Source organism: Triticum urartu, chromosome 3A (genome assembly GCF_056163025.1).
Source record: "Triticum urartu cultivar PI428250 chromosome 3A, HENAU_Tu73, whole genome shotgun sequence".
NCBI classification, from domain to species: Eukaryota; Viridiplantae; Streptophyta; class Magnoliopsida; order Poales; family Poaceae; genus Triticum; species Triticum urartu.
The window spans coordinates 317,145,410-317,157,654 of record NC_141875.1 but is presented as its reverse complement, the minus strand read 5'-3'; positions in this window follow the sequence as shown (position 1 = coordinate 317,157,654).

The window sequence follows — 12,245 nt, the reverse complement described above, 5'->3', positions numbered from 1 at the left end:
ACAGAGCCACGGATGCAAAGTTATGATGCGATGAAGAATGCTAAAATTAATGGAAAAGTGGGATGAAGTCAACCCTAGGGTTTACTGTAGCCGATCCAGATCGGGCACGGACTTCGAGGCGGCGGCGGATCTCGCCGGAATCGGCGCCGGAGTGGATGGGGATGACCGGAACGAGTGGGGCTGGCCGGAGATACATAGTTGGCTTACAATCGCCACGTCACACAATGCATAAATATAGCATTACAATCATCCAGATACAATCAAGGTCCGTCTACGGAACCAAAATAAAGACAACCCCAAATGCATAATGTCCCCGATCGCTGTTGGGGAACATAGCAATAATTCAAAATTTTCCTACGTGTCACCAAGATCAATCTAGGAGATGCTAGCAATGAGAGAGAGGGAGTGCTTCTTCATACCCTTGAAGATCGCTAAGCGGAAGCGTTACAAGAACGCGGTTGATAGAGTCGTACTCGCGGCGATTCAAATCGCGGAAGATTCGATCTAGCGCCGAACGGACGGCGCCTCCGCGTTCAACACACGTACAGCCCGGGGACGTCTCCTCCTTGATCCAGCAAGGGGAGAGGAGAAGTTGAGGGAAAACTTCGGCAGCACGACGGCGTGGTGGTGGAGCTCGTGGTATTCCTGCAGGGCTTCACCAAGCTCTACGGAGGAGAAGAAAGAATTGGAGGAGGGAGGGGCTGCGCCAGGGAAGGGGTGCGGCTGCCCTCTATCTACCTCACTATATATAGGGGGAAGGGGGTGGAGGAGGCACCCTAGGGTTCCCTAGGGGAGGGGCGGCGGCCACAAGGGAAACCCTAGATGGGATTGGGCGCCCCCAACCCCTAGGAAACTTGCCCCCCAAGCTGGGAGGGGTGGCTGCCCTAGGGGAGGCGCCCCCACCTCTCCACTTTACGTGAGAGGGGGTGGGAGGGGCGCACACCCCCTTAGTGGGCTGGTGTGCCCCTTCCCCTTGGCCCATAAGGCCCCCAACGCTTGCCGGGGCCTCCCAAACAGCTTTCGGTCACGCTGGTCGTCACCCGGTACTCCCAGAACAATTCTGGAATCCAATACCCTTCGTCCAATATATCGATCTTCACCTCCGGACCATTCCGGAGTTCCTCGTCATGTTCGGGCTCTCATCCGGGACTCTGAACAACCTTCAGTAACCACGTACTATTTCCCATAACAACTCTAGAGTGACCGAACCTTAAGTGTGTAGACCCTACGGGTTCGGGAACCATGCAGACAGGACCGAGACAACCTCCGGCCAATAATCAATAGCGGGATCTGGATACCCATATTGGCTCCCACATGTTCCACGATGATCTCATCGGATGAACCATGATGTCGGGGATTCAATCAATCCCGTATACAATTCCCTTTGTCTATCCGTATGTTACTTGCCTGAGATTCGATCGTCGGTATCCCCATACCTCATTCAATCTCGTTATCGGCAAGTCTCTTTACTCGTTCTGTAATGCATGATCCCGTGGCTAACTCCTTAGTCACATTGAGCTCATTATGATGATGCATTACCGAGTAGGCCCAGAGATACCTCTCCGTCATACGGAGTGACAAATCCCAGTCTCGATTCGTGCCAACCCAACAAACACTTTCAGGGATACCTGTAGTGCACCTTTATTGCCACCCAGTTACGTTGTGACGTTTGGTACACCCAAAGCATTCCTACGGTATCTGGGAGTTTCACAATCTCATGGTCTAAGGAAACGATACTTGACATTAGAAAAGCTCTAGCAAAATGAACTACACGATCTTGTGCTATGCTTAGGATTGGGTCTTGTCCATCACATCATTCTCCTAATGATGTGATCCCGTTATCAATGACATCCAATGTCCATGGTCAGGAAACCATAACCATCTATTGATCAACGAGATAGTCAACTAGAGGCTCACTAGGGACATATTGTGGTCTATGTATTCACACATGTATTACGGTTTCCAGTTAATACAATTATAGCATGAAGAGTAGACAATTATCATGAACAAGGAAATACAATAATAACCATTTTATTATTGCATCTAGGGCATATTATTGCCTGTATAGAGTTTCTTCATGCATATATACCAATAGACATGGTTCGCATGTCTCAATCTTTTCAAAAATGAGTGAGTCCAAAGATCCATCAACATGGAGCTTCTTCATGCATTTTATACCAATATGAATCAAATGGCAGTGCCACAAGTATGTGGTACTATCATTACTATCTTATATCTTTTGGCATGAACATGTGTATCACTACGATTGAGATTCAATAAACCATTCATTTTAGGTGCAAGACCATTGAAGGTATTATTCAAATAAACAGAGTAACCATTATTCTCCTTAAATGAATAACCGTATTGCGATAAACATAATCCAATCATGTCTATTTTCAATGCAAACACCAAATAACAATTATTTAGGTTTAACACCAATCCCGATGATAGAGGGAGCGTGCGATGTTTGATCACATCAACTTTGGAAACACTTCCAACACATATCGTAATCTCACCTTTAGCTAGTTTTCTTAGCCTTTTATTTCGAGTTACTAACACTTAGCAACCAAACTGGTATTTATTACCCTGGTGCTACTAGGAGTACTAGTAAAGTACATATTAATATAACGTATATCCAAAATACTTCTGTCGACCTTGCCAGCCTTCTCATCTACCAAGTATCTAGGGTTGTTCTGCTTCAGTGACCATTCCCCTCATTACAGAAGCACTTAGTCTCGGGTTTGGGTTCAACCTTGGGTTTCTTCACTAGAGCAGCAACTGATTTTCCGTTTCATGAAGTATCCCTTCTTTCCCTCGCCCTTCTTGAAACTAGTGGTTTTACTAACCATCAACAATTGATGCTCCTACTTGATTTCTACTTTCGCGGTGTCAAACATCACGAATTGCTCATGGATCATCATGTCTATCCCTGATATGTTATAGTTCATCACGGAGTTCTAATAGCTTGGTGGCAGTGACTATGGAGAACCATCACTATCTCATCTGGAAGATTAACTCCCACTCGATTCAAGCGATTGTAGTACTCAGACAATCTGAGCACATGCTCAATGATTGAGCTTTTCTCCCTTAGTTTGCAGGCTTAAGAAACTTGTCAGAGGTCTCCTACCTCTTGACGTGGGCACTAGTCCGAAATCCCAATTTCAGTCTTTGGAACATCTCATATGTTCTGTGACGTTTCAAAAACGTCTTTGGCACCTCAATTCTAAATCGTTAGCATTACACACTGAACTATCACGTAGTCATCAAAAACGTGTATGTCAGATGTTCGCAACATCCACAGACAACGCTCGAGGTTTAGCACACCGAGCGGTGCATTAAGGACATAAGCCTTCTGCACAGCAACAAGGATAATCCTCAGTTTACGGACCCAGTCCGCATAATTTCTACTATCAACTTTCAACTAAATTTTCTCTAGGAACATATCTTAAACAATAGAACTAAAGCGTAAGCTATGACATAATTTGCAAAGACCTTTTGACTATGTTCATGATAATTAAGTTCATCCGATTATTTAATGAACTCCCACTTAGATAGACACCCCTCTAGTCATCTAAGTGATACATGATCTAAATCAACTAGACCGTGTCCGATCATCACATGAGATGGACTAGTCATCAACGGTGAACATCTTCATGTTGATCGTATCTACTATACGACTCATGTTCGACCTTTCGGTCTCTTGTGTTCCGAGGCCATGTCTGTACATGCTAGGCTCGTCAAGTCAACCTAAGTGTTTCGCATGTGTAAATCTGGCTTACACCCGTTGTATGCGAACGTTAGAATCTATCACACCCGATCATCACGTGGTGCTTCAAAACAACGAACCTTCGCAACGGTGCACAGTTAGGGGGAACACTTTATTGAACTTTTAGCGAGGGATCATCTTATTTATGCTACCGTCATTCTAAGCAAATAAGATGTAAACATGACAAACATCACATGCAAATCATAAAGTGACATGATATGGCCAATATCATCTTGCGCCTTTTGATCTCCATCTTCGAGGCGCGGCATGATCACCTTCATCACCGGCATGACACCATGATATCCATCATCATGATCTCCATCATCGTGTCTTCATGAAGTTATCTCGCCAACTATTACTTCTACTACTATGGCTAACAGTTAGCAATAAAGTAAAGTAATTACATGGCGTTTTTCATTGACACGCAGGTCATACAATAAATTAAGACAACTCCTATGGCTCCTGCCGGTTGTCATACTAATCGACATGCAAGTCGTGATTCCTATTACAAGGACATGATCAATCTCATATATCACATATATATAATTCGTCACATCATTTTGGCCATATCACATCACATAGCATACCCTGCAAAAACAAGTTAGATGTCCTCTAATTGTTGTTGCATGTTTTACATGGCTGCTATGGGTTTCTAGCAAGAACGTTTCTTGCCTACGCAAAAGCCACAACGGTGATATGCCAATTGCTATTTACCCTTCATAAGGACCCTCTTCATCGAATCCGATCTGACTAAAGTGGGAGAGACAGACACCCGCTAGCCACCTTATGCATCAAGTGCATGTCAGTCGGTGGAACCTGTCTCACGTAAGTGTACGTGTAAGGTCTGTCCGGGCCGCTTCATCCCACAATGCCGCCGAATCAAGATAAGACTAGTAACGGCAAGCAAATTAAACCAATCATCGCCCACAACTACTTTGTGTTCTACTCGTGCATAGAATCTATGCATAGACCTAGCTCATGATGCCACTGTTGGGGAACGTAGCAATAATTCAAAATTTTCCTACGTGTCACCAAGATCAATCTAGGAGATGCTATCAATGAGAGAGGGGGAGTGCTTCTTCATACCCTTGAAGATCGCTAAGAGGAAGCATTACAAGAACACGGTTGATGGAGTCGTACTCGCGGTGATTCAAATCACGGAAGATTTGATCTAGCGCCGAACGGACGGCGCATCCGCGTTCAACACACGTACAACCCGGGGACCTCTCCTCCTTCTTGATCCAGCAAGGGGAGAGGAGAAGTTGAGGGAGAACTCCGGCAGCATGACAGCGTGGTGGTGGAGCTCGTGGTATTCCTGCAGGCCTTCGCCAAGCTCTACGGAGGAGAAGGAAGAGTTGGAGGAGGGAGGGGCTGCGCCAGGGAAGGGGTGCGGATGCCCTCTATTTACCTCACTATATACAGGGGGAAGGGGGTGGAGTAGGTGCCCTAGGGTTCCCTAGGGGAGGGGCGGCGGCCACAGGGGAAACCCTAGATGGGTTTGGGTGCCCCCAACCCCTAGGAAACTTGCCCCCCAAGCTGGGAGGGGAGGGGTGGCTGCCCTAGGGGAGGCGCCCCCACCTCTCCACTTTACGTGAGAGGGGGTGGGAGGGGCGCACAGCCCCTTAGTGGGATGGTGTGCCCCTTCCCCTTTTCCCATAAGGCCCGCAACGCTTGTCGGGGCCTCCGAAACACCTTTCGGTCACGCTGGTCGTCACCCGGTACTCCCAGAACAATTCCAGAATCCAATACCCTTCGTCCAATATATCGATCTTCACCTCCGGACCATTCCGGAGTTCCTCGTCACGTCCGGGATCTCATTCGGGACTCCAAACAACCTTCGGTAACCACATACTATTTCCCATAACAACTCTAGCGTCACCGAACCTTAAGTGTGTAGACCCTACGGATTCGGGAACCATGCAGACATGACCGAGACAACCTCCGGCCAATAACCAATAGCGGGATCTGGATACCCATATTGGCTCCCACATGTTCCACGATGATCTCATCGGATGAACCACGATGTCGGGGATTCAATCAATCCCGTATACAATTCCCTTTGTCTATCGGTAAGTTACTTGCCCGAGATTTGATCGTCGGTATCCCCATACCTCATTCAATCTCGTTATCGGCAAGTCTCTTTACTCGTTCTGTAATGCATGATCCCGTGGCTAACTCCTTAGTCACATTGAGCTCATTATGATGATGCATTACCGAGTGGGCCCAGAGATACCTGTAGTGACAAATCCTAGTCTCGATTTGTGCCAACCCAACAAACACTTTCGGGGATACCTGTAGTGCACCTTTATTGCCACCCAGTTACGTTGTGACGTTTGGTACACCCAAAGCATTCCTACGGTATCCGGGAGTTGCACAATCTCATGGTCTAAGGAAATTATACTTGACATTAGAAAAGCTCTAGCAAAATGAACTACACGATCTTGTGCTATGCTTAGGATTGGGTCTTGTCCATCACATCATTCTCCTAATGATGTGATCCCGTTATCAATGACATCCAATGTCCATGGTCAGGAAACCATAACCATCTATTAATCAACGAGCTAGTCAACTGGAGGCTCACTAGGGACATATTGTGGTCTATGTATTCACACATGTATTACGGTTTCCAGTTAATACAATTATAGCATGAACAATAGACAATTATCATGAACAAGGAAATACAATAATAACCATTTTATTATTGCCTCTAGGGCATATTTCCAACAATCGCCCCAACCGGGCTCCACTACTGATCGTTTGGAAAGGAAACGTAGTATCATCCTGAGTCCTCATCGAACTCCCACTTGAGCTCAGTCGAATCTCCTGGAGCAGTATCATAGGTACCTGCATCTGGTTTTTGAAGGAATCTGTGAGTCACAAAGACTCAGCAATCTCACACCCTCGCGATCAAGACTATTTAAGCTTATAGGTAGGTAAAAGGTATGAGGTGGAGCTGCAGCAAGCACTAGCATATATGGTGGCTAACATACGCAAATGAGAGCGAGAAGATAAGGCAAGGCACGGTCGAGAAACTATGATCAAGAAGTGATCCTAGAACAACCTACGTTCAAGCATAACACGAGACCGTGTTCTCTTCCCGGAGTCCGCCGAAAAGAGACCATCACGGCCACACACGCTGTTGATTCATTTTAATTAAGTTAAGTTTCAGGTTTTCTACAACCGGATATTAACAAATTCCCATCTACCGATAACCGCAGGCACGGCTTTCGAATGTTCAAAACCCTGTAGGAGTATCCCAACTTAGCCCATCACAAGATCTCATGGTCAACAAAGGATATTCCTTCTCCTAGGACGGCCTGATCAGACTCGGAATCCCGGTTACAAGACATCTCGACAATGGTAAAACTAAACCAGCAAAGCCGCCCGAATGTGCCGACAAATCCTGATAGGAGCTGCACATATCTCGTTCTCAGGGCACACCGGATGAGCCAGACGTCGGGTTGGCATAGACCCTGGTTGCCCAGGGGGCGCCGGACATCGCTCAGGTTGGACCAACACTTAGAGAATCACTGGCCCGGGGGGGGGGTTAAAATAAAGATGACCCTTGAGTCCGCGAAACCCAAGGGAAAAAGGCTAGGTGGCAAGAGGTAAAACGAAGGTTGGGCCTTGCTGGAGGAGTTTTATTCAAGGCGAACTGTCAAGAACCCAACCATGTAAGGAACGCAAAATCAAGGAACATAACACCGGTATGACGGAAACTAGGGCGGCAAGAGTGGAACAAAACACCAGGCATAAGGCCGAGCCTTCCACCCTTTACCAAGTATATAGATGCATTAAAGTAATCAAGATATAATAATGATATCCCAACAAATAAACATGTTCCAACAAGGAGCAAACTCCAATCTTCACCTGCAACTAGCAACGCTATAAGAGGGGCTGAGCAAAGCAGTAACATAGCCAAACAACGGTTTGCTAGGACAAGGTGGGTTAGAGGTTTGACATGGCAACATGGGAGGCACGATAAGAAAGTGGTAGGTATCGTAGCATAGGCATAGTAATAGAGTTAGCATCTAGCAAGCAAAGATAGAAGTGATTTCGAGGGTATGGTCATCTTGCCTGCAAAGTTCTCCGAGTTGACGTAAGCTTGATCCTCGTAAGCATACTCAACGGGTTCCTCGATCACGTACTCGTCTCCCGGCTCATACCCAAAGCAAGAACAACAAGCAAAGGGAACCACGATCAACCACGATGCAATGCACAAGCAACATGATGCGAAACATGGCATGATTTGCGGGATGTGATTTGCGATGCATATGCATGTTTTGGAAGGTAAATATGAAACCTGGCCTCAACTTGGAAAACCAAGAGTGCCACTGCAAAGAGGAGTTGATTTCGGTCGAAATTGATATAAAGATCACCGGAATCGGATGCAAGGTTTGCAAATGGCAAGCAAAACAAATATGGCACCGATCTGCGATTAACAACACGAGGCCATCTAAATGCATCAAGAACAACAAGCTACTGCACTCTAACATAACAACAGAGCACATGGTAGTGATCCACTCAAAATTATTGACAAAATATGAACACTGAGCTACGGCCAATTCGCTCAATAGCAGGTTCAAACAAGCATGGCAAAAGTGCAAAAGATATCAGGTTACAGACTTAGTGAAACTAACTACATGTCAGGAATTTAACATCAGGAAGCAAAGTTTAGAGCAAGATATCAACATGCTACAGGAACATATCATGGCAAGGCAAGGCATGGCATGAAGCTACTCAAAGCATACAACAAAAGTCCCTTACTGGCCTTAAGCCAAAAAGGATCAGTAAATACAATGGCAACCATGTGAACATAGCAAGTCACGTTAACAGATTCAGACTTGGCAGAAAACTGGAACATGGCAAAACAGATTCACGTAGGCATGTTTGCGAGCTCGATGCACTCACCACAAGGCATTGCATGACATACTAAGCATACACCCAGCAAGTAGACATGATGAATAATCTAACCATGGCAATAACACTCTCATAGCATGCAAGGATCAACTAAAACAACCTCGGCAAAATTGCTTAACATGTAAACAATCTGCCAGGAACATTTTATAGCAAAATCAGAGCTCGATTGAGTCATGCTAGGGGACTCCATAAATGAAAACAAAGACATGGATCGATAGAGCATAACATTATCTCAAAATCATCCTTACTAAACATGCTCAAAAGAGGCATGGATCACTCTCTAGCAACAAGAATACATGGCATAAAAATATTATCAAGGAAAAGACTTAGAAGATTTCTAAGTCCCTGAAATCAGCAACATCACAAGAGCTACTTTGCATGCTTGTTCTAGTCACCACAAAGATCACAAAAATACATGGCATACACCCCTGTAAAGATGGCATGGCATACTTCAAAACACATGTAGGGCTCAAGATCATAGGAGGCACACATTAAACATGGCAAAAATGACAAATGTCCAAATTCTGATAAGAATCTGAAACTAACATTGCATATCACTCTTGCAATAGCATTTAGGGCATCAAGATGAGCTCAAATGAACATGGTGCAATGGAATGAAATGAACTACACACCAAGACGAACAATTTGATATGCTACATGCCAAAAACGGAGCCACGGATGCAAAGTTATGATGCGATGAAGAATACTAAAATTAATGGAAAAGTGGGACGAAGTCAACCCTAGGGTTTACTATAGCCGATCCAGATCAGGCACGGACTTCAAGGCGGCGGCGGATCTCGCCGGAATCGGTGCCGGAGTGGATGGGGATGACCGGAACGAGCGGGGCCGGCCGGAGTTGGACTTGGCACGGCGAGCTCCGGGGCGGCTCCGGCGGACGGCGAGGCGAGGTGAACGGCAGCGAGGCGAGGCGGACGGCGGCGAGGCGACGCAGGGCAGCGAGGCGGCGCGCGGGCGGCGGCGAAGCGGGGAGGCGCAGGGGCGGCGATGGGCCTCGGGGGCTCTCTTCGGGCCCAGGCGGGCCGGGACGCGGGAGGCGGCCGGCGGGCCACGTGGCGCGACGTCAATGGCTGCAGGGCGCCGGCGCGAAACGTCCGGCACGGCCCGGACGTGTCCGGCGCGCGGATGGAGCGGGGGCTAGGGTTAGGGTTGAAGTTGATCCGGGATTTTCGGGGGGAGATGCCTTTTTATAGGTAGAGAGAGCTAGGAGGCTCCAAATTGAGCACGGTTTGAGGCCACGCGATCGTGATCGAACGACCGAGAAGATGGAGGGGGTTTAGGTGGGTTTTGGGCCACTTTGGAGAGGTGTTGGGCTGCAACACAAACGAAGTCCAAATGGCACGAAACTTGATAGGCGGTCTACCAGTAGTATACCAAGGCTGCTTGGCAAGTCTCGGTCCAATCCGGGAACGTTTAACACCCGCACACGAAAAGAGGTAAAAGGGGACACCGGAGGACATAGGAGCGCCAGAAAGCAAAACGGACAACGCGGAAAATGCTCGGATGTATGAGATGAACACGTATGCAAATGCGATGCACATGATGACATGATATGAGATGCATGACAAAGACAAAAGCAACACGGAGACAAAAACCCAACAACGAGGAAATAACATAACCTAGTGCCGAAAATGGCAAGAGTTGGAATACAAATATGGCAGGTTACATACGGGGCGTTACAACCCCCGAGGAAGGGTCAGGCCGGCTACTGGGAGCCGGCCTCCCTTGGATCCGACTGGTGTGTCCCCGGCCGTCTTCCGGGCTCTTGCTGACCGGCAAGGCCCACCATCTTCGGGCCATATCGAGAGTCGGTAGTGGGGACAGTACTTCTGCTGACAGGAGTGATGTTAAGGGCGGTGTGGCAATAGTGCCGTGCCGGGCAGAGATCTCCGCTCGTACGAGGCACTGTGGCCACGCCCAACCCTGGATTGGGGGGGGGGGATGGGCTACCCCGCGGCCATGCTCTGTCTTGTCTCCTTGATGAGGGCACAGACTTTTTGGGCGCCACGAGCCGACTGCTAGGGGCCGACCTCTCTGGAGGCCGCTCACCAGCAGTCGGCCTGTTGTGATGCCGTCTTCTGGAACTCGGCCGCCTTTGGCTAGTCGGCTGCTCAGCCAACCAGCCGCCAGGAGGCGGAGATCTAACTTGACGTCTTGAGGGGCGCAGCCCGCCCTGTTGTCTTGAAAGGTTCAGGGGCTCGGGTTAGGCTACCCGTGGCCCATTACTCCGACAGTAGTCCCCGAAGCTGGTGAGGGACCACGGTTCTCCAACCGAGGAGCCTCAACAGTTTCCTCCCCGGGTGCTCTGAAGGAAGCTCCACCCGACTACCGGGGAGCCGGCGGGCAGGAGTCGGATAGGTCCAGTCGGGTCCTTCTGGGATCTCGATTGCTTTGGTGGGAACGAGGTGGCGTGCTTGCCAAGTTTCTCTGCCCGCCGCCCTTCGTGGGCGTGCCACATGGCGGCGGCCAGCCGGGCCGGCCTGCCCGCCCACGCGCCTGACGGGACGCGACCGCAGGCCGGGCCCGCCACTACCAGGCCTCGGGCCGCGAGCGGATCCGTTGCGAGCGAGGCGGGGCGGTTGGGTTTTCCCATGGAGTTACTGTGCGCAGTACCCGTGCGGTAAAGGCGGGAGCGTGGGGTCGTGGGCACACTAAATCCCATGATCCCACACCCACCCCCTCGGCTTCGTAGCCCACAGGCTATAAGTAGGAGGAGGAGAGGGAGCGGCGAAGCACGCGCGCCCCTCTGCCCCACTCTCCCTCCTTTCTTCTTCTTCTTGCCGCAGTGCCCCGAGCCCGCCAGAGCGCTGCCACTGCTCTTCTCCGTCGAGCTCGTCCGTCAACCTCTGGTCCCCATGGCGCGCACCGAAGCCTGGGACAGCTCCACAGTTCATGAAGACCACATCGACTTCCTCCGCCAGATGCGGCGACTGCCCAGCCAGGACCACGTGAAGGTTTGCCTCGCACCAGAGGGGGAGATCTCGCCGGCGTCGGAGGAGGGCGAGCGGGTCATCTTCGGCTCGCACTGCCTGCGCGGCCTTGGTCTGCCGGCGAGTGGCTTCTTCTGGGCCTTCCTCGAATTCTACAACCTCCAGCCGCACCACCTCACCCCGAACACGATGGTGCTGCTGTCCGCCTTCGTCACCCTGTGCGAAGGCTTCCTCGGCATCCTCCCCACTATCAAGCTCTGGGGGGAGTTCATCTACACCAAGCTCGACACCGTCGTCGCGGGGGTGCCGGCTCAGTGCGGCGCCTTCATCGCGGTGCGGAGCCCGAGGGGCGACAATCCATTTCCTCCCATCACGCTGATCCAGTCGGTGAAGATGTGGCAGCAGTCGTACTTCTACGTGAAGAGCATCTTCGCGGAGCGTGACTGGGTCAACCTGCCGGCTTACGTTGCTAGCCCGCTGGCCGGGAGGCGGCCCAACTAGTCGTACCGGGCCAAGACACTATCGCCTTCTGGAGCCGCCGCCATCGCGCAGCTCCGGGTGCTGGTACAGTCAGAGGGCCTGACCAGGCCCGACTTGCTGTCCGCCTTCGT